The sequence below is a fragment of the Anthonomus grandis genome, chromosome 12 (assembly GCF_022605725.1).
Source record: "Anthonomus grandis grandis chromosome 12, icAntGran1.3, whole genome shotgun sequence".
NCBI classification, from domain to species: domain Eukaryota; kingdom Metazoa; phylum Arthropoda; class Insecta; order Coleoptera; family Curculionidae; genus Anthonomus; species Anthonomus grandis.
Genome location: NC_065557.1, coordinates 23657360 through 23677178, shown reverse-complemented (window position 1 = coordinate 23677178; position 19819 = coordinate 23657360). Strand labels below are relative to the sequence as shown.

General features: G+C 33.0%; 1 long non-coding RNA gene across 1 annotated transcript; it reads right to left on the bottom strand.

The window, feature by feature from the left end:
- Positions 1–8939: 8939 nt before the first annotated feature.
- Positions 8940–11238, bottom strand: LOC126742956 (uncharacterized). The gene is made up of 3 exons (XR_007662742.1): positions 10084–11238; positions 9820–10023; positions 8940–9758 (listed from the first exon to the last, which is right to left on the bottom strand). It is a non-coding gene; the product is annotated as an uncharacterized LOC126742956 (long non-coding RNA).
- Between the last annotated feature and the right edge of the window lie 8581 nt (positions 11239–19819).

Here is a 19819-nt window from a genome sequence, read left to right as displayed (position 1 = left end):
TAAATTGTTGTTGGCTTCAATATCTGAAATTAAACAATAACTGTCATCCAATTGTGAAAAGTTTTGGACATCTCACTACTACTAGCGAAAATAGACTCTCTGGGAGATCTTGATTAAGGTGGCTAGTTAAAACATATTAACAATAAAAGGAGTTTGTCAAATATTTAAGTAAAACAATGAATTAAGGATTTAAATAAATCCTTAAAAGCAGTAAATTTTTTTAACTATTTTTAAATACTTCAAATGAGCTAAAATAATTCAGACCAAATTTACAAAAAATAAGAGCCTGAATCTGGTTTACTTTAAACATTCCATGCACGATCAATAAATCCTGAACTACCTTAATTGACTGGAATAAGTATAATTAATTCAAAACTACGTCTGATGTACTGACCTTAAACTCAAATACATAGTTTTAAATTTGCTTTTGTAAACCTATATTTTTTTAAATCAAATTAGATCAGAAAAAAGCTACCTAAAAAATAATACCTAATTGATATTATTACGATTTTCGAAAATCCTTTTTTTTTAAATAATTAAACGAACGGCACTGCTCTGTAAAGTATCTAACAGAAAAATTGAAACAAAATAGCTTGTATTAATTGGTTAAATTGAATTCAATATTTATAACAACATATTTGGTGAAAATTTTATAATAAATGAACCTCTCTATTTAGTGAGCAAAAAATTAATTATATATAAACCTTTTCAAGATACCACATTTCCGTACATTTCTTCTTAGTAGTTTTGTTTGGTATGTTCTTACGTAAATATTTTTCAAAAAATTATTGCTCCCCATCAAAAAAGTATCCAATTTCCACGGGTTTGAATCCACTCAAACGGTATTTGATTTAGAACTTTAGATTTAAAGTAACTTTACATTACAAACTAACATTATTGTTTTTGTTTCTTTTTATTATAAATGTACTTTTTAAACAACACTTAACTGTGTATATTATGCAAGCCAAGCAGCTTTAACTACGCTACTAAAGAAAATAAATTAATATTTATCATCCAAAATGTCCACAAAGAATTAAATAATCTTTCGAAGTAGACCTGTCGAGAACATTAATAGATATAAACTCAAAGCGCCCGAGTTTTCAGTGAAGATGATGCAAAGCAGGCAGACAGTGACTGCCGGCACACGTGTTTCGTGTTTGCAAAATTCACTCGGGGTCACTTCAATCGACGCGACAGTGTCGCCATCCCATTGTCGGGTACATTTGAGGGTACATTTTTGTCCATAAGGTTGCGCAACTTCTCAAATATTCAATCAACGGTATTACCGATTAAAAACTCTTTCTTACAGAATCCACCCTTATACCTTTTAAAGTCGGAGATCCACATAAAGTCTATATTTATAATTTAGACATAGACTTTGATGGAATCTATAAATGTACTATTGATTTAAACAACAAACAATTAATAACTTATTTCAAAACTTTGCCACTTCACAAAATTGCAAAAATTCAGAATTTGAAAACGAGCCTTCCATAGAAAAAAATCAAACAAAATTAATATGCCCGCCAGAACAGAACAAATATTCAAACTTAAATGCAATCTCTCAGATACAGGCGCTATTTTATCTAGACAGGAAATCGAAAAAGTCCACATCCCTAATGCTTTGGTTGACATAAGCAAAAATGGTGAATTGTATACGTCAATAGCCAATACTAATGCAATCCCCAAAAACATAGAATTTTCAGACTTTGAAATTGAACCCTTTATTTCACATAACCTATTAAATTACAATACTTCTGAAAATCAATCCAATTTTTCCACCAATCGAATTGAGAATATCAAAAATCAACTTCGCACAGAACATCTAAACGAAGAAGAAACTGAGCTTATTACCGATCTTTGTCTTGAGTATGAAGACATATATTATCTCGAAGATGACAAACTTTCAATCACTAATGAAATCAAGCATGAAATCGAAACAAATAATGCCAGGCCCATTTTCACGAAATCCTATAGATACCCTAACATCCATAAAGACGAAGTAAAAAGCCAAGTCAATTAAATGTTAGTCAAGGAATTATTAGGCCCTCTGTTTCTCCATGGTCCCCTGTTTAGGCTGTTCTTAAAAAAATGGATTCCTCCGGAAAACAGAAATGAAGAGTAGTCACCGACTACAGAAAACTCAATGAGACTACTGTGGATGACAAATACCCACTACCCAACATCTCCGATTTACCTGATTAGCTTGGAAAGTGTCATTACTTCACTACACTTGACCTCGCATCTGGCCCACCAAATAGAAATCGACCCAAAAGACCTCCCAAAAACAGCATTTTCCGTTGATATCGACCATGAATTCATCAGAATGCCGTATTGGGAGTAAAACCCAATCCTGAAAAAATTAAATGCATTATAAATTTTCCAGAATTCAAATCTCCAAAAGACATCAAATCCTTCCTTGGACTCACCGGTTATTATCGGCGGTTTATCCCAAACTTTGGCAAAATTTCCAAACCACTAACGAGATTACTCCAGAAGGATGTACCTTTTAATGCAGATTGTAGAGATGCTTTTGACGAGCTCAGAAATGCATTCATTTCAGACCCTATTTTAATATAACCAAATTTTGATGAACTATTCCTTCTAACCACAGATGCTAGTGCATATGCAATAGGCGCCGTTCTATCTCAAGGCCTTGTCGGCAAAGATTTACCCGTTGCATTTGCGTCAAGAACCTTATGTAGTGCTGATCAAAACAAAACATTCCACTATTGAAAGAGAACTTCTTGCAATCGTGTGGGCAGTAAAACAGTTTCGTCCATATTTTGTGGAAGGAAATTTACCCTCGTGACTGACCATCGCTCTCTCACGTGGTTCTTCCCAATTAAAGATCCGGGAAGCAGATTAGCACGATAGCGTTTAAAGTTAGAAGAATATAATTACAAAATCATTCACAAACCCGGAAACGTAATCCAATTTTCACTTCAAATGAAGACGAATCTGATGCAACATTAAGTGCTGATGAAAAAATTTCAAATGAACAACTTTTAGAAAGCACCCTCAAAAGAATAGTAACTTTCTTTCGACAAAACAAATTAGAAAAAATTCATCATGAAATATTAGATGACATCTTTGAAGAAAACCCTGACTTTAAAGCAAACCAAATTAATGTATGTTCTTGCAAAACTGTCAAAAGACGAAATTTTTTAATCATTCTTCTCCCTTTCGACCCTGAAACACTAGTACAACATTTATTCTACATTATCTATACAGGACAAAATAAATCTGATATGTCAACCACCTATTACATTCAAAACTGCTTAGAATTATCTATTTTAGAAACTTAATATTACGTTTTCGCCGATAAAGATATTAAACTAAAAATTTGCCAAAATATCATTAAAAGCCCCGACGCTGACGATATTACCAAAATCTTAGACCATTACTATCGCGGTAAAACTAACTTACAACGTAGTATAAACGAAACAATACGTTGAATAAAGGAAAAATACAATTGGCCAGGTCTTTCAAAAGACGTTGAAAATCTTATAAAATCATGCGAAACCTGTCAAAAAGTTAAAGTTTGAAGAAAAAACGTAAATAACCCTCTTGTAATAACCGAAACACCCAAGACACCATTTGAACGCATTAATATGAATATTTAACTAAAAATTACGCATTAACCATAAGAGACGAATGAGATCAAATTAACATTTTCAAGTGTAAGCCACCCTCAATCAAATGGCTCAATCGAAAGATTCCAGGCCACTTTAGGGAAAATAATTCGAGCTCATCTATCCGAAAATCCAGACGATCATCCTTTTCATATTACCATATGGTGTTATCTGTTATAACACCAAAAATAAAACACACGGGTTCACACCATATGAACTTATTTTTGGGTATACCTCCTCTAGACCTTCCAAAACTATCCATACTGAAAAATCTTTAATATCTAAATACGTAAGAGATTTAAGCAACCGAATGCAATATTTTTATAGAGTTGCACGATCCAAGAAAGTGGAAAGAAGAAGAAAGAAAAAGCTAAAGAACGTTTCGATCAACTTGTTTCCCAAAACCCTACAAACTATCAAGTAGGCAATAAAGTATATATTAAAGAATGTCAAATCGCAAATAAAGCAGCGAATAAGTTCAACAGACCTTTCGAAATTCTTGAAATCCTTAAAAATTCGGCAATTTTACTAAATCTCCAAACAAATCAAAAATAAATGTTGATAGAATGAAACCCTATCATGAGTAAATTCAAGCTCTTCGGACTGTTTCCAGTCATCTTCTGCCAATATTCTATAACACGAATCAACAATACTATTGGAATTTTCTTTCAGGAAGAATCGAAATTAAAAGTTTCTAATAGTAAATGGACCCTTCTTGTCTACAAAGACTTATTAAAAAATATATCTCTCTGACATCATGGCTGACAAACGCAAATACATTTTTAGAGAAAAACGTGGATTAGTAAACGGTATGGGATCAATTTGGAAATCTATAACCGATAATCTCGATGCTTCAGACGCAGAATACTTTAACGAATGGATAGACAAACTATTTTAGTTAGGAATTTCAGATAGAGCATGCACTTTAAAATATGTATTTTATTGTTCTCGTAAACTTGAATCTTATAAATCCTAATACCATGAAAATGATGATATCTTCATTTATGCTTGTTTGAAACCCAATCATTTGCTTTTTATTATATAGTTCACACATGCTTTCCTTAATATAAGGAGCATATGAAGCGGTTTTTGTTTATAATCGATGAACTGTCCTTTTTGTCATACTTTTTTTTTGCATAAAATGTATTCTTTTTTTTTTGTCTTATTTCGACAAATTAACGATTTGTATTTGTATTTATATTATACCCATTTCAACAATTCTAATCTCTGACACTTACATATGTTTTAATTTAAAATATGCATAGGGACAGGGATTCTAAATTCACGATGCAATATCAATACGATCACGACTTCGAATTCGATCGCGACGAGAAGGGTGATTCTAAATTTCAGTTGTCGACTAAACTGATTTTATTCGATTTGATTAGGTTTGCTGGGATGTATTTGTTATATTTCATCCGCTACCGACTTGTCAATTGTCTTGTCTAATGATAAACAAAAACAACCTAAAATAAAAATAAATAATCTATTAATCATTTTCATTTATTTTGTTACTTTTTTTGTATCTATTTTAGATTTGTTTTTATTCATTATTATGTACATTTTAAATTTGAGAATTAAGACTTTGTTTGTATTTTATTATGTTTATTAAGAATAAGTTATAACATAAATCCTCTGCACAAAATAAATTTTGATAAAAATTATAACAAAGAAATTTACATTTTTAGACTTATACTTTCCTCCTTAGTGTTTCCACATAAATAGATACAACTGTCTATAAAAATTAAAATGTAGACGATTTTAAGACGGTTTGTAATTAGAAAGGGTTTATATAGTAAAAACAAAAAACGAAATACCAAAGCGTGTCGTTTAGATATCGCTAAAAACTAAATAATCCGCTATACTCACAATTGAAAATGTTATGTAGAATCAGTCATGATTTTAAAATCCCAATGATGATTTATAAATATACCTGTACTGCTAATGCTTATGGTCACCATAACCAAAACTTTTGTCACTCTAAACATTTTTAGTGTTGCCAACAAAAAATATATTAAATAACGGTAATGAAGTTGACAACGCTGATGTTTGACCTGTCACGAACTAAATAATTTTTTTCATTGTCATTCTTTTTAAATCATCATTGGGATTCTAAAATCACGACTCGATACGATCACTCGATATGACTGATTCTAAATAACATTCTCAATTGTGAGTATAGCGGATTGCCTAATTTTTGGCGATTTTTAAACGACGCAATCATTTTCATGTTTTTTTTTTTTATGGTAAACACAAGCACAAGAGGAAAGTCGTATGTCACTCTTGGAGTGGTGCTTGCGCGAAGATATTTCTGGGCATTTATCTTGAATCGCTGTCGGTTGTATGCGTCGGGAAATATGTGAGGTGGAAGCCCGCTCTTATAAATCCTAATGGTATTAGGATTTATAAGATTGAAGTTTAAGTTTATAAGATTCAAGATTATCAGAATAATAAAACAAATATTTTAAAGTGCATGCATCTATCAGAAGTTAATTTAATCATTCATTTTAGGTGAGGATTACTTTCTTTTATAAACCTTAACGAAATTCTTAAAGAAGTACAAGAAAAATCGCAGATCTAACAATACTATCTTAACTAAATGTAACTTTCTATTTTGTATGTGTAAACATCAAAAACTTCATTTGTTTTGTTTCCTACAAGTGACACAACTGAAATTTGTCAGTGACCAACATCAAGAGGAAACAATCACGCAAAATGGCGGCCCCCTAGTAGTGGTCATTTACTTTTCATTGAACTGGCAGTCCATAGTCCCAGGTATATTTATTAAGTTCATTAAGTGCATTTGTCGTATCATTTGAGTTTGTTTTTCATTTCAATGTATGCTGGAAGCATGGGTTGGGATTGTTTTAAGGATGCTATTTTAAATCAATTACTTATTTTCCTAAAAAGTTCTTTTTCAATATCGGGAGTAAGGTTTTAATTGATTTGCAGCAATTCTAGGTGTCCCGTAAGAAAATGTGATTTTATTTATTACTGTTATTTTTTGTATTTTCAATTTCTTGTCCCTAATAAAATCAAATTCTGTTGGTTTTAATCAGGATGTTTCGCTTTAAAATATTTCATTTTTAACTTGATTATTATAAATACATATTACAAAATGTCTGGCCTCTCATTTCCTTTTCCACAATTAAAAAATGGATTAAAATTTTTCTGTAAATATCCTTCATTTAGTAGTAGGTATATTTTAAATGGTTCTAATAATAAACATAGTCATAAAAGATCTTTTCAATTCCCTTCAGTCACAATTACAAGACAAACATGGAGAGAGATATGCAATGTAAATTTAATGTAAAATAATTATTAAGACTTTGAGCTATAAAATTTGTTCTGATCAGATCTCTCCAACAAATTTGAATAACGCTGATACTGCTGGCTTTACACTAAAATACATAATATTTATTTAAAAATTTGTTTTGTCATTATTTTTCATATGAATCATTTAGAGAATTTATTTATAAGTTTTGCACTGCCTATTTTTTGATTTTATTTCATGCTGGTATTATACCACTTCCTGTGTTTACTGAGACGAGTCACAGATTAAGAGAGCTGAGCACTCAGGATGTATTTACATGTATGATACGAAAATAACATAAAAATCTTCATAATATTAATTCTAATATATATATGTATGCAACCACCACTTCTCTGTATAAACTCTTGAATAAAATTATCGCACCACTGATTATTTCGTCAAGAAAATTTAAATAAAAATAAATATCAGTTGAAACAGTTATATATCTTTTCTCATACAACCAGTAAACTGGACAAAAACTCTGTTTATGCTCTATCGTGGAACATGCTGCTCGTGAGGAGTGGGAAAACATTCCTCAGGAAAGTTTTCCCTCTTAACTAAATTTTACCCGATTTTTCACAAGAACCAAAAAACTGATATTGTGTTGGTTTAGTTTGTTAAAATTCTCCAAATTTTTGCTGCTCATATTGTTTTTATAAAAGGGTTTTTTGAGTAATTTATTTTAACTTTGATAAAAAATTTTTTGTAAGTTTTTATTTTAAGATAGGATTTATTGATATGAAAAAACAGACAGATAGGATAATTTGAAACAAAAGAATAAAGGGCATAAAATAAAATTACTATCTAAAAAATGAAAAGTTTTATTTCCAAAATAACTAAGTAAAAAAATATTGGATGGCATTATAGACTACTTCTTCTTCTACATTAAAAAATATTGTGCTTTTAATAACAAAACTCAAAAAACAAACTTATAAATATCAGACCTATAAATGAGGGAGACTATCATAAAAGTGAGGGACATCTCGTGGCAAAACACTTTTTAACTCTTGTAAGTGTTTAAATTTACTTGCAGGAATTTTACATTGTTGAGTATGCATCTTGGGATATTCCATTATTACCTCAAGATCTTTCGGCCTCTCTGATGGTGAATGGCAAAGTTTGCCATTCACCATCAAAATCTGTTTTAATAAAACATGAATTAGATTATCGTATTTTATGCACTTTATGTCAGTAACTTTAGGATCATCTGCAGATTTTCCTGGGCGTATGGAAGAATACCTTAAGTGACCTGCTAGCGAATAGTTTCTAAAAAAACTAAAATCCAACTCGGCCGCTTCGTAGGGTTTAGGATTACGTCATGCTTCTCTAGTAACCGACAAATAATCGCTAGGAAGATGAATTTCTCGATTTTGCAGTTTTCGTTATATTGTACAGTGGACTGAGTCACACTCCATGTAGGTATGTCCGGACTCTAAAAATTTTTGGTAAATGGTCACTCCAAATTTAATGGAAAAGTTTAAAAGAGCATTCGCCATTATGTTGTTTCTATTTTGATACGTACATCCGTCCGAATAAATAATGATGGGAACGTTTGTTAAAACAAATTTTTTTTCTAAATAGTCCAACAAGCATGAAACAAAAGTAGACGCTTTCAACTCGCTGTTTTGGTCTTCAGAAAACCAATAGCAACACGCATCATGTGTTTTCATGTTATAAATAGTAAAATTATGGCAACATAATTTTGTCTTATAGTAAAGAGCATTGGCCTGCAAATATGGAGATAATTTGACTACTTGTAGATCCATTGAAATTAAGATACAATTATGCCTACAAAGTGCCTCGCTTTTATCTTTCAACTTTTCCTCCCGTGCACGATCTTTCCTGCGAATATGCTCTTGATAGTCACCTTCTGCTAGATTTCCTTTCTCATAAGAGGTACAAACGTTACATTTATCTTTTTTTAAAGTTTATATAGATAAATTTAATTCCTTAAATCTCCTTGTAAAGTATTTCCTGGTGACTGATTTTTTCTGAGCAAAACTCTTGATAAACCTTAAAAAGTTCAAGTTTTGTTTTAAATACTGGCTCCAAAAACAGCTTTTTTGATTTTTTTCTATTATAGTGAGAGGGTAGCTTAGGTAAGGAATTTAAAAACGTATCAACGTGCTGTATACTTGAACTGCTGCGTAAAGCAATTTCTCGCTTTTTAGTTATTTTACGGCCTTCATCCTGGTGCATGCCTGATTCACTACTGTTCACCCAGTCTTGGACTGTTTTGTATCCAAGAGCAAGGGTGTTTAGAAACATTGTGGGACATACCTGGAGCTTTTTATTGTCAACATTTAGATAATACACAAAAGTCCCCTGTCTTCGTCTTGAGTTTTCTTGCGTTTTACGTTTCACGGAAATTTTTTCGACAGTTGAAGCAACGTAAACCTTTTTCTGATGCCACGACATTTCGCTCCAAAAGTAATTAAAAACTTACTACTTTTTTTAAAAAACTACTTCTCTCTGAGCTTCCGTAATTTGAAAACATTTTCTTACTTTTGACTTTCTACAGAAATTTGAATTACATCCACCTTTTAGTTTTCTTTCTCCTCTGTTTATATTTTGCTTATATTTTCCATTCTCTCTTGAAAATCCGACGTATTTTTTACCTCGCACACGTAAATTTTTGGTTCTTTCTCTTATCCATTGACTTTGATCAGCTGTTATTCTTCTTTTCCTTTCTCCTGGTGCATCGAAGATTTCTTGACCATCTGGATTTTCCAGTGCATCAGCATTCTCTATTTCGAAGTTCTGATTATTCTCTACCATATCAACGTCCGAGTCAACGTCTGCTTGGACGCCTAAGAATGAAACGTTCTCAACGTCAACGTAAATAAACTTATTTTATTTTGTCTAACTTACCTTCATTATGTCTCCCAAAAGTCTCAACTTCTTAGCAGATTTGTATTTCTGAGACTTCATGTTTATCTGATAGTAAACTCGCAGCAGAAACACTTTCATCAGATGTTGATGATATATCTGAAGGTACGTAATCGTCACCTGCATTGTCAGAACTGCAATTTGTGGCTTTAGAGAAATCACGACTGTTATCAGGCGGCAGTGTCTCTGTAACAAAGATTAAAGCTCAAAGCAAAAGAACATTTTAACTATTGCAGAGGTACCTACCTTCCAGAACCGGATCTGTGAATATGTCGGAATAACTGTTTTGCAGCACATCATCAGTTATTTGTGCGAAATCTTCATAATAAGGCCCCGAACTATTTAAAAGTTTCATCGGTATCTAAAAAGTCATGAAAAATGTATTAAAGAGTTTATAGTAATTTTAATTATTTTCAAATATTTTTCTTAGATTGTTCCGATTTTTTTGCCGACAACTGTACTACTTACCAAGCACAACGACACTATTTTGTGGGTTTTCCACTATATTTATTCCTTCAACTTCCATGGGCGCATCTCTAATTAAATTTATATTTCTTGCCAAATCCAAAATTTTCTTAGAACGACTCATTTTTTCCTAAAAAATAAAACATAAAATTACTCCTAACTACACACGAAGGCTATGCCCATCACTAACGCAAAACCTCCTATCTACATCAAAAAATATTTTAATTAGTTTTGTATTTAAATTTTCCTAATATTGAAAGGAAAAACTTACCTATACAACTAATACTTCCTATTTTTATTAAAAAAACACTTTTGCACAAGTAACTATTATCACAAACTAGAAAAATGAAGCTCAAATCTGCCGACAACAAGTTCTTGCTCGAAAGCGTGGATAAACTGCAGTTAGGAGAAATTGCGTCCAAAAAACGTACCAATTCATTAGGAGATATTGCCACAAGGCAATTTTACGCGCGAAAAAATTTTTGACAGTCGAGAGAAATTGTGAGTTCATGCGCAGTAACGTAAAGACTGTTGGGTTGCCTAAAAGTCATTTTTGCTGAAAATGCTAGTTAGGAGATATTGCAGGCTCACGGACGATATAATATTTTGTTAATAAATAATGCATAAGTTATTCATTTTTTTTTATCTTTATTAAAAAAAAAAATCTCTAAAAATCAAGTGGTGGGATAATTTTGTCCAGGAGTTTATATGTGTTTTGTGTTCATGTAGTTCTTGCACCAGCAGCGGAATTCCGTGCTAAGTGGATATCAACCTCTAGCTTTCAATAGTGGCTATCAATATTTGTTGGCGACAGTCGCGTAGGTTTGTACTCCGTGTCACAGCCATTCGAATATGTTCGGATAGTCGACTAAAAATTTGGTGATTCCTAGGGAGCGATATTTCACTTTTATTTTGGTAATTTCACTAGATATCATACCAATACCAAAAAATTAGAAAATTATTTTTGTTTATCTTTGTGTTTACATTTATAGATGTTTTTAATTCCGGGTTAGTATAAGGTTCAGGCAAAAAATCAGTGCAACGAATTTTGAAAACTAACCATTTTCATCTATACCATGTTCATGAACATCAAGCGCTTTTTGATCATCAAGATCATCAAAGGATATGCAAAACCAAATGAAACTTGAATTTTGTACTTGGAGCAGAAATAAATTTCAAATCGACCCTATGTTTTTTAACTATATGCTATTTACAAATAAGGCAAAATTTCATAAAAATGGCTCAGTCAATAGACATAACTTTTAAGTGGCTATAATATTTTACTATTATTCAACCGAAAACCCCCATGCGACAGAGCGATTACCCGCACAGATGGTCATTAAACGTGTGGGGTGGAATTATTGAAAGCACTATTATCAGTCCTATTTTTTCAGTCATCCTAATGGAGAAATGTACCTTCAATTCTTACAAATTGAACTGCCTAGATTACTTGCGAATGTTCCAATAATTGCTAGAAACCGAATGTGGTTTTAACAAGACGCAACTCCTGCACATTTTTCTCGAAATGTCACTGACCATTTGAACGTGAACTTTGAAGGAAAATGGATTGGAAGGAATGGATCTGTTAATTGACCAGCCAGATCGCTTGACTTTACAAAGTTAGATTTTTTCTTGTAAGGTTTTATAAAAGAAGCTCTTTATAGAAATCCACCTACAACGGCAGTAGACATGGAGCAGAGAATACGAGATACGTTTGCTCAAGTAACTCCACAAATGTTCATGAAGTATTAAGCGGAAAGAAGTTTTCAGGAACGTATTAATTTATGTTTCGAACAAAACGGAGGACATATTGAACATCTAATATAATAATAATAAAATCGAATACTAATCATAATAATAAAAATATCGTAAATATTTTAAAAACCACTAAAGACAGCTAATATGTTTACATACGATAATAAAAAAGGTTCATTTATTCATTCTTCATTAAATGTATAAAAAATAGACAGAGTATTCCAGCTGAAAAAAGCGAAAAATTATGCTTTAAAATTCGAAAAATTTTAATGATATCTACGAAGACCCTGTATATGATAGAAAGAAACCATTTAAGTCAAAGTAATCCTCAATTCTTCTAGAATCCTAATTTAGCCTAATATTGACATTAAATTAATATTTCTGATGTCAAGATGATGATAAAACCAAAGTTTACTGAATAAAATACAAGTTGCTTCACTCGGCTCCACGCGCCGAATTACCTATTCACCGCCCCTCACTTCATTTGCCGGGCGACGCTCCTACAATCGAATCTGTTGGGTTACACAGTGAGTAGAGTTTAAATCGTTTTGATGTGCGAGCGTTTTATTACTAGTTGTACCGGGTGGACTCAGTGGACTGGCAAATTATTATAATCTATTATATTAAAATGTCGACTTATTGTTCGGTAGGCAGTTGTTTTACAAAGCGTGGAAGTGGTTTAATATTTTTTAGATGTCCGAAAAATGAAAATAGGTAAGTACATTGGAATTAGTTGTTTATTAAATTCATGATTGCATTCCTAGTTACTTTATGATCTGGTTCCTGTTTCTTTTTTTTAATTAATATAAAAAATGGATTATAGGTGCCAACTCTGGAAAGGTATTTTGGGATTTACTGGCGAACATAGATATGCCGATCTTACTCCGGAACAATGTTATAAAAGGGTTAATATCTGTAGCTTGCATTTTGCGGTGAGCAGTTTTATGTCCTCTTCAAATCAACGTCTTAGACCCGACGCAATTCCTACATTGTTCCTGACCAGAGCATCGACAAGTATGTTTTATGTTTTCTTCTAATTTGTGCACTTATAATGACAATATGTATTATAGAAGGTACCTTTTAATATTTGCAATATTTTGGTGTATACGGAAATCAGAATTATTTACAAATTTACGTACTATTTTTCCAGGCACAGATAATTCTAACATCATTGCAAGTCACACATTAAGGAAGGAATTCAGTGACGCTTCCGTGCAAACTGACACTCCGATGCAGGTTTATGTTTCGGAGGATGCAGGTTTATGAATCTAATGGATTTAGGGTATAAGCTTCAACATACCAAAAAAAATCTAAAAATCGTAAAATATTCAACCACCCAGATGCCATATCTTCTTGCCTGGCTTATACAAGGTAAGTTAGAATGGTCTTCCAATTCCTTGTGGCACCAATTCCTTGGTGATTTTATTACTTCTTTATTATTGCGTTTATACATTTTTAACAAACTGGTATAAATGTTAATTTTTATTTAAATTATTTTTTTGCGCATTTTTTAAAAAAAATCCCAATTTAGCACTGTTTCTATTTCGGTACTTTAGTTTCCGAAAGAACCACCCATTTCCTACTAATTTTATGCGGTCATTATAGTAGAGCAAAAATCGGATTTGGTGCTATAATCAAGTTTTAATTTCCCGCTGCTATGACCTCACAAAGTCACTTTCGTTTCCCGTTAGTGCTACTCCTCGACATTCAGAGCACGTAACATTCAATCGACGGTTCAGTGATCTATTGGCTCTCATGGGAGTTTCCTATGTAAGAAGTATTATTCTATACCGGTTAACTTTCACCGTGGCTGTTCTTTGTCCTTTCATTCTAAGCCAGTTCCCAGGTCCTTTTCCCCTAGTCGGTGGGTAGCTTATCCTCAAGCCGGATGCATCGTGGGAGAAGCAGACTATTGTACCCAGAAACTGAGAACCCCTAACCTCACTAGACAGTGGGGCGTGGATGTAGAAGATTTAAATAGAACCTTTCGCTCAGGGCTGGAATTCTAAAATCACGACTCGATCTCGATACGATCACGACTTCGAATTCGATCGCGACTCAGTCGTGACGAGAAAGGTCATTCTAAATTTCAATCGTCGGTTAAAGTCGTTTTATTCAATTGGATTTAGGTTTCTTGCTATATATTTGTTATTTTCCCTAATATTTGACAGATGGAAACGTGAATTATCTTTTCTATTGGCTAACACTAAGAATTTATATTTATTTTGTTAATTTTTTTCGCCTCCGTGTGTTTTTATTTAAATATATGCCCATATTATTTCTCTAAAATAAAAAAAAATCATTTAAAACCACCGCTACCCATAGGAAAATAATAATTGAATTCATGGCAAATCACAAAAACTTGTTGTGTTCATGCACTTTTGGTTTTAATATGGCAACATGGGTGCAATCAATAGGACCTATAACACAAGAGAAATTGGATCTCCCTATAAATGTTAATTTATTAACTTGTCTCTCATCTCTATTTGAAAAATTAATGAATTAATTGGTCAGCAAGGTCATTGTCAATAATTTCAGTAATTTTATGGATCCAACGACTTGTAGTTTCGCTAATTCCAAATTTAAAATCTTGTCGAATGCTTCTTTGGTAACAATCTGTGGCATAAAATCTTAACATACTAAAACTGCCCATTCAATGGTAACTCTACTTCCTCTGCCTCTATTATTAACAGAAGGTTGTGGAAAATAGGGTCAAATCAAATCTATTAGTTGTTGTGTTTAAGAAAGCTTCTTGATATACTAATGAAACCCTGGTATGTCTATTGGTAAACAATAAATGAAACAAATACGTTTAAAAAAGGATGCTGTCACATTATGCACGTATTAAAAAAGGAAGAAGCTATAGCGTCTGGTGTATACGATATACCCAAGCGTGTCGTCGACAAATCGTTAAAAACTAGGCAATCCGCAAGACACTCACGACTGAAAATTTTATTTAGAATCAGTCATATCAAGTAATCGTGTCGAATCGTGATTTTAGAATCCCAGCCAAAAATACATAAACTAGAGACGAGGACACAAAGTGGTTCGAATGGTTATGACAGACTAGAACATAGGAGACACGAGGGAATAAGTTTGTATTGTGTATGAAGCTTTTATGATGAGGATCGGAATATATCTCATCCATCTTGCTTGGCAAAAGTGATAGGGGAACTGACAAAAATGACGTTTTTATTGATAGATAGAATCATTTGATTTTCTTAATAAACTGTAAATAATTACCATAGGTAAAACCGGCAACCGCATGAAAGTTCTTGACCAAGCTGGAAGCCAGCCTGAACAGCTAACGATTAATAACAAACCGACCGAAATAACAACTAAACACGACTACGCCGCCTTAAGCTGTAGCTCTGCAGCCTCTCTATCCATATTTCCACTTGAGCCTCCGGCTTTTTAAAGGAAGAGGAGTGGAGGTACTTGTAGAAGTGCTCCATCACTTTGACAACAACTCGCAACTCTCGATGAGTGACGCAATAGTTAAGCTCTGGCATGGATATCGTAAAACTCTTATTGAAATAGCCAATGATTTTTTCTTCTTGGCCATCCTGGATTTGGGACAACACAACTCCTATGTCCACATTGCTAGTAGCGTCGGTGTTCAGTACAAATTTTCCTTCAAGTAGGAAATAGATCAAGATAGGTGCACAAGATAGGATCAAGTTCCTCGGAAAGCTTTCCGAGTCTTGGGACCACTAAAATTTTTATCGGAATGTTCTGTCAGCCTAGTCAATGGTTTTGTGATGTTAGCACATCGCTCCACCTAGCATCGATAGTAAGTGCATAATTCTAAAAAGCTGCGTATGCTTGTCTTTGAGACAAGCATGGACTACGAGCAATCTTTGAAAGTCTTAATATTTGCCTTACCAACAGCAACTCCTTAACTGGAAACGACGTGATTCAAATACTGCACAGTTCTTTAAAACAGATGACATTTCTTTGGGCTCAATTCAGAACCTCGTAGCCTCAGGAACACTTCTATATTTCGATGTGTCTCCCACAATAATCTCATCACGGTACACCAGGCAAGGATTCCAGGAGAGTCCTCTTAAAATCCTTTTTATCAGCCGTTCAAAAGTACTAGGTACTGTCTGCACAGTCCAAATGACATCCAGTTAAATTGTCATCATTCAGCACCCACCGTGAAGGCCGTCTTGTCCCAATCTTCAGGGGCTAACTTAACTGGCCAATATTCATTTTACAGGTCTAGCGTGAAAAAGATCTTCAATTCAGCCTGGGTGTCCAAAGCTGTGTTTTTAATCTCGTTGTTAAGCTGCCGGTACTCTACGCACAATCTGGTCGAGAAGTCTTTCTTCTTACCAGTACCACCGGTGAAGACCATGGACTACTAGATGTCTCTATGACGCCTTTCTTGGCTATACTCTCAATATTCTTATAACCCATCTCTCACTTGGCCATTGGTAGTCTTTGAGCCGTTTCCTAGACAGGACGAGCATTTCTTGTATTGATTTTAGGCTGGACTGTGTTAGTCCTCCCTTTCTTCCCATTCTTCTTTATTTTGGTTAAAAAGTCACGGACCAAATACATAATAAAAAAATTCTTTAAAATCTTTTGTTTTTGTAGCCTCTCAACTTTGGAATAAATTATCTGAGCATATTAAACAATTTTCAACAGTAGTATTTAAAAAATATATATTTAAAATTATCTCCTTGAAAACAGCAATGGAATGCTTAATTTAATTTGAAATAAATACAATTAGTGCGCTAAAATATAGGGCTTTGGCATCCGCTCGCCTCCATCTAAAATGTATTTACAAGTAGCATTTGTTTACATGCCACGTTTTCCTTTGTACCTCTTGCGCGTCTACCTACCTTCCTTTCGAATTTATTTCGCTGTTAAAAAAACAAAAATTGTATTATCATAAATTTGTATTTGAGAAAAGTACTTATATTGGCCAGGTTAATAGTTACTATTCTTTGTTTTTTATTATTATTCGTTTTTTTAAAGGGCCTTGCCACACAGGTGTGCACCTGTTTGAACGGTTTCGTAATCGAGGCATGGTTCTATTTATCATAAAGACTTACTTATTGTAAATTGTTAATTATGTTTGATATTTTAATGATAAATGAGTTTATTTTGAATTTGAATAAATTTAGCAACATGTGTTCAGGAAAAAAAATATCGAAAAGTAAAATTGTCAGGAATAAATAAACGAAATCCATAATTTAACCAAACACATTTTTGATACGACGATATATGATATACGAGGGATAACAAAAGACAGTACACGGTATATAGAATGTACTAATCTCTCCCCTGACAAAACTCTGTTATTGTCAGACATATTAAAAAAGTAAATGCTGATATTTGTAAATATAGACAAAAATTTGAGTACGCCATTGAATTCTACGCAAAAAATCTACAAATATCAGTTTCTACTTTTCACAGGGGATGACTAAAAATGCAATTTTTTCAAAATCACACAACAGCATTGGTTTCGATTTTCAAATAAATGCGTCCATTATACTCGTATTTGAACTTAATCAATTATAAATATAATTGACAATTTAATCAATTACGTATATGTCGGTAAATTGTATGGCATTGTCATTTGCAACTTTGTAATAATGTTATATTATAGTCTGGCAAGTGGATCTGAAACAGCGACAGGAATGTGGGCCAAAATATTCGACGTTGCCACGTTTAACCTCAAAACGTAATTGTGCGGGACTTACTTTCTAATAATATGCAATATAAGATTTTTTACAATAACAAGATATAGAGGGTAAAATGTTAAGAATCATAATCTAAATAGTTATTCCATTTTGGCTTTAATACGCAATTGTTTTACCATTAAATATGATACAATTAAATGTTTGTCCAAAAAATGGATCATGTTTAGTAAATCTGGCAACATTAGGTTACACCTCTACATTCCTACGTCTACTCCTCTACTTCTTGTATAATAGGGGTCAGCGGGTCAGCCATTATGAACCTGAACGCTTGTGATTGGTTTCCCTCGCCGCACGTGTTTTTGTTACGAATTATTTCGACAGTTCATTGGACAGGGTCTTTGTCACCTGTTTACAATGCTTGCTGCCATTTCAAACCATTGATTACTATTGAAGGGTGGACAGTGGCGTAGGTTTTATCGTTGATTTTTGGATTCCGTTTATTTTATATGTTATTTATTATTTTGTTTTATTTGTGGCTATTAATTAAAAAAACTAATATTAGTGTTTATTGTTTTCTTAGGTTTGGAGTTTCACTGTTTTATTACTTACATGAAATACCTAATATTTAATTTTTTAGTTTGTTTTATTATTGTCTACATATATACGAATAATAACATTTATTATAATGAATAAATTTACTGAGGGTAAGGTCCTTCATAGTCAAACGAGGGAAGTGATAGCAAACGTACAGGTAAGTTATAATAATTTATTTAAAAAAAAGTGAAATACATTGTGCCTCTTAAAAAAACCGTAGTTTATATTATATTTTATTGCTTTTTGTATACCAACTATGCATTCAAAATGTTGTTATTAGGATTTGCGATGAAGAAGCTGCAAATAATTCGATGAAATTGCCTCTTAAGCGTAAGCTTGATCGCGTTTCTCTTTATACCGGAGTCTCCGTATCATCTGTGAGAAAAATTCACAAGGAAGATGAAGAAAGGCGACGAAATAACCCTGATGAAATGTTAGCCAGTCCAGGGAAAAAACGGCCACGGAAAACTGTCGTCGAAAAAGATGACAGTTCAAATAGTTAGGCATTGTATCACCAGATTTTACCTGTAATATAAAGTGGTTCCGACAACTAGAAAGTTGTTACAACTAGAAAGAAGAAAATTAAAAGAAGAGGCAAATTTTTCTTATTCCAGGGACGTCTACGCTTCGTCTTTTATTAAAGTCAAATGGCTTTTTTTGGCGTAAGTGTCAAAATAAGAGGAAAATCTTAATGGAGAGGCCCAATATTCTTTCCTGGAGATACAAATATCTTCGCGAAATACGAAAATATCGTGAAGAAGGCCGAAACATTATTTACTTGGACGAAACTTGGGTGGATAATGATTTGACGTTCAAGAAATGTTGGCAGAGCGATACGGTTACTGGTGTTTTAAAAAATATTAGTTCAACGGGTAAGCATACAATACAAAACAGCGTGTATAAGTCACAGTCATATATTTTTTCACGTGCAAGGACCCGTTAAATTTGAGAAATATATATATTTTAAATGATATTTTAGGTCGGCTAATAATTGTTCATGTAGGTTCCGACAAGGGTTTTGTGGAGAATGCCTGTTTAATGTTTAAAGCGGATTGGCCACAGGTGATTACCATGGCCAAATGAATAGGGAAAATTTTACTAGATGGCTCACGGAAAAACTTCTGGAGGATAAATCCTGGGAAACTGACCAAATCATGGAAGAAATCGAGCCCCTTGTCATCACAATAGGAAATGAGGACAGTGACACTAATGGCAGTAGTAGTGAAGACGATAGTGAATACGAGGCTGAAGGTAAAGAAAACGAGCTCGCTTATTTCACCAGTGAAAATAAAAAGTTATTTACCTTATATTTTTCTCAAATTACCTTACTTTTTCGGAAATACCAAAAAGAGTGAAAATTTCGCATTAAAAAAAAACATAAAAATTCCCGTTCCTAGTTTAACCGAACTTTTATCATTGCCAAAACGCTTATGCTGTTCGTTTTTTATAATCTATACCAGGTGGCTCATTTTAGTCGACGTTTGACTTTTGTTTTGTTTTTTTTTAATGACCTT